General features: G+C 39.8%; 1 protein-coding gene across 3 annotated transcripts in view; it reads right to left on the minus strand.

The window, feature by feature from the left end:
- The window catches only part of RNF111 (ring finger protein 111), a 53085-nt gene extending 48839 nt beyond the window's left edge, over positions 1-4246 (minus strand). For all 3 annotated transcript variants that reach the window (XM_009321576.1, XM_009321575.1, XM_009321574.1), the window contains exon 1: positions 4192-4246. The gene's annotated coding sequence lies outside the window, so the exon portion shown is untranslated. The remainder of the gene's footprint in view (positions 1-4191) is intronic.
- Positions 4247-4672: the final 426 nt, after the last annotated feature.

A 4672-nucleotide genomic window follows, 5' to 3' on the forward strand; every position in this document is an offset into this window, starting at 1 on the left:
GGCCCACTTCTCAAGCTTGTCCAGGTCCCTCTGGGTGGCATCCTGCCCCCCAGGCATGTTGACCACACCACTCAGCTTGGTGTCATCTGCCAACTTGCTGAGGGTGCACTTGATCCCACTGTCTATGTCACTGATGAAGATATTCAACAGTACCGGTCCCAATACGGACCCCTGTGGGACGCCACTTGTCACCAATCTCCATCTGGACATTGAGCTGTTGACCACTACCCTCTGGATGTGACCATGAATTCCTCATTCACTGGACAGTCCACCCATCAAATCTATAGCTCTCCAGTTTAGAGAGAAGGATGTTGTGGGGGACCGTGTCAAAGGCCTTACAGAGGTCCAGATAGACGACATCTGTAGTCCTTCCCGTGTCCACTGATGTAGTCACTCCATCATAGAAGGCCACTAGGTTGGTCAGGCAGGAGTTGCCCTTGGTGAAGCCATGCTGGCTGTCTCGAATCACCTCCCTGTCCTCCATGTGTCTTAGCATAGCTTCCAGGAGGATCTGTTCCATGCTCTTCCCAGGCACAGAGGTGAGATTGACTGGCCTGTAGTTCCCCGGGTCTTCCTTTTTAATCAAGAACTCTTCATTTTTGCTAACCAATACAGAGCCTGAAGGACTGCTTACTCATGGGAGAGCTGCTGGCTTCCAATCAAAAAGTACACAACAGCTGAAACATGAGTATATTTAAGTGAATGGCAGCAATCAACAATAACAAATAATCCATTCCTTCACTATTTAGAAATTCTGTTACAAACCTTCGAACAAAAGATTTGACCAAAAAAGACAGAAGCTGGAAGAAGAGCTTACCACTTAACTAGATTCCAATCCATTGTAAGTATTTTCAGTGGTTAGGCATAAGAAATACCCATACTACATGTAAGTCCAATGCTTTTACACAAAAGACAAAGTTTAAGAGGGACTGCAAAAATATTGGGCAAATAATTAAGACTCATTAGAATGAGATCATCTGCTGTTAAACATTTAGAAGATCCTACAAAATCTCTAATTAAAAGTAGTCCTCAGAAGCTTTTTTAAAAAGCAGCAAGATGCAGTAAGTAAGCTCAATCAGCATTAGTGCTCCTCCTTCCTAATCAAAACATTTGCCTATTAACTTACAGAACCAAAACTTGGAGGAAAAACGGGGTAGTATCTTCTTTTAAGCCATTTTAAGTAAAGACTGAATGAAGAGCTGTTAAGACAGCTACCTGAAAACTACAAATAGTTATTCTAAGTTCCCCTCTAAAGTGTATGACTCGATTCAGAATCATGAAGTGTACATGACTTTTATCCATTCATGTCACAAATTAAAGACCTTTGATATTAATCACACCAAGACATACAGCAGTGCAAGAAAATTCATGCAAACTGGGGAAGTCCCTCAAAATTGCCAAGCCTAAAAACAAGCTCAAAGTTTGAGATCTTTACAGCAGACAAGTTTATGATCACATATAAAAGCAGAACACATTTGAGCTTTAAGATCGAGCAAAGTATTTTGTCATTAAGAATTAATTCCATTACTAGCAATCAAAAAGTATGATAGCATTAAAGCACTATAAAACAGTGAAATGGTTCATTACACAACATTAACTCAAATTTTTGGTGTAAACTTGGTTGATGAATACATGTAATCTAATATATCATTACTTTGAAAATGTATTTTCAGTTACGTTTTAAAATATAGTCAACTCCCTTCACCATCAAGAAACAATTTCCTTTTTAGGTGTCAAAACGCACCTTGATCAGTTCTCTCAAGCTTGGCTACAGTAAGTACACAGTGCTTTGACACATGACCAGCCAACCACTTTGGAGAAAATGCCTATCTTAAGCACACACTTCTTACATAACCCCAAATTACTGGTCTCTGTCCTGTTGGTATAATACAAACACCTAGACCCAGCTAGCCAAATAATTTATTCAGCAAATATCTAGACTTCTAGCCAACTTGATGAAAAGCAGCAAATAAAAAAGCTTCATTTACAAAGCAGTTAGTAGTCTATTTCCTCATTTTCCCCATCTTCAATTTCCTGCCCCTCTCTCATTACAAACACAGTAATTTCCCCCTTCTCTGATGCACTCTCCAGCACCCAGACCCTAAGTGCACTCACAGGCAACCTGGGTGTCTAGTTGGGTTGAGCCTAGAGGCCAGTGCAGACAAAAATTGTTCCCAATGAGACAGCTCTCAAGACTACCAAGAGCTTGTGGAACATATTGTTTTCATAATCTCAGAAAGAACACAGCAATTCCACTTCCATAAAAATGCTGTGCTATCTTAGACCATTTATGTACCCACCCCAAGTGCCCATATATAGAATGGTATCAGTCAAGAGAATATTTAAGATGGTCTCAGAAAGGAAGTTTCTATCGCTTGCATTTGTAGTTCCTTTATTCAGTCCTAACTCTTATTTTCTTTGCATATGTTCACTGAACTCACGATTAACTTTTAAAATTAATTCCCTTCCCTAATATGTAGCTTTTATCAGATTTTACTTTTAACATTATTTTTACTCTTACAAGCTAATACTGGTACTGTTATCTTCATGAGAAAACCTCAGTTGAGGTCTGGTATGCACAAAGAAATCTTACTTTGTGTACACTATTCCTACCACAGTACTTTTTTTGAACTGGCAAACATGGCTATCAAGAGCTCGAAGAATGGACCAGTGAATGAAAATATTGCACAAGCTGTATTTCGGAACACCAACAGTCATTTCTTTCCTCTCACTAAAAAGATATATTTTTATTCTTTCTGCAAGGCTCTTCCATCAGATGAATCGAGATACCAAGAAATAGGATAATGAAAAAGCTTATAAAATTTGTACAAGACCTTCAGCAAAAGTGAGATAACCTAAGTACTACTACTTCCCTTTCTCAAGGGCAGGGAGACAAACAAGACTGATTCATGCATGACCATGATACAATGGAGATTGACAGAGGACCTGGAGCCATTTGAGAAGCTGCACTCCCAACACACTCCCAGGAAGATCGAATCTCAGTGTTGTCATGCCCTGCTCCAACAAAAATAAAGAACTCACTGACCAGTTCACACACACACACACACACACACACCCCTTGTTAGCCCAAAAGGGGCAGTCACGTTCTATTAATTTCATTCCTATCAAGCAGGGACAACCTGTGCAATGCAAAGTAAGTAGCAAGAACACAAATACCCAATATTCAGTTCCACTATCAGCAAAACAAGTGCAATCAGATTTTGAAACTTTATTGCACTGTTCTTCACTTTTGGTTGTTCTTCATTTTCACCACTTCATGAGACAAACAGTGCTCTTTTAAAGCTTGTTTTAACTACTAAATTTTAGCATACTATATATTGGTCTTCTAATCTTTGCCGGAAAATAAAGCAATTGATAGTTAAAGATCTATGCTTCTTTATAATATAAACAGCAACAATCAGAAGGTAATCTGAAACTCTATTACGTTTTCTTTGACATTATGTAGCATCAAACACATCTTTATTCACAGGAGAATATGAAATACCATTACAAACCACTCTCAATTTCCTTTGTTTGCTTTAATGCAGCCACAGTGATGACAAATACTCTGATTTTTGAATGACAAAATTATCTGAGAATTCTCTGAGCAGGATACTTATCTTTTGCCCTACAGAAAGGTACAGTATTTCACAATAACATGCATAGTATTAGTTACTAACTGCATGATAATGTTCTGGAGACAGGTTCTTGCCTACGGTCTCCCAAAGACACTCCATTACATCCAGCCCAGACAGAAGAGTTTGCCTGTGCTTTGCAGAGGGGTGCTACAGTTACATGAGCCACAGCAATGCAGGAAGGCTTACTCACTCCTTGCAGCCAATTCTAGGAACCACCACTGGCTTGGAAAGTCTACTCTTAAAAGTGAAACAATGTTATTTCAAGGACAGTACTACTCTTACTACCCTTTGCAAAGCCATCTTGAAGATAAGTCAGACCACAGTAACTGTACTGTAAAGTACCGTAACCAACAGTAACCATCAGGACCAACAAAGTCTCCTTAATTTTATCTCTGAAAAAATTTCCTCTGAGACATTCAAGGTTTATTTCCTCATGCGTAAGTCAATTCAGAGCAGTAAAGCAATTATCTTGCCACAGAAATGTCAGGCCACCTATAGAATAGCTACAGAATGCCTCTATTATGCCATGTTATCATTCACCTCTGAGACTTACCACCACTGTATTCTTATGGAGAGACTATTGAAAGTGTCTTGTCTGTCTCTCACATCTTCTAGCAGAATCCAGCACAGGACAGCTACAAACAGAAGAGCTCTTCCCTAGGACTGGATCTATGGCCTGGCTCCAGCTGGAATAGACAGAATGCACGGAGCACGCGCAGTTGGAAGCGCCTCAGCTAGATGAGTTGGCAGGATAAGAGCAATTCTGCATAGAGTCCTACAAACAACAAGTTAGTCCTCCCGCAATACACTACAAATCAGTCCAAGACCATAAGGCACCCATAGAAATCCTAGCAAAAATCAAGCATCAGTGAAGCATTAGCACACACACACCCACCTGGGTGAGGAATCTGTTTGGCTTTCCACAATGGATGCAAGCAGGTGGATTTGACAAACATGGTGTTCACAAGCACATTCTTCAGTCTAGACATGTCTTTGCTCTGTCCTAGGCTTAAACTCAGTTAGCTACATTAACA

Source organism: Pygoscelis adeliae, unplaced genomic scaffold (assembly GCF_000699105.1).
Source record: "Pygoscelis adeliae isolate BGI_AS28 unplaced genomic scaffold, ASM69910v1 Scaffold183, whole genome shotgun sequence".
Taxonomy (NCBI): Eukaryota; Metazoa; Chordata; class Aves; order Sphenisciformes; family Spheniscidae; genus Pygoscelis; species Pygoscelis adeliae.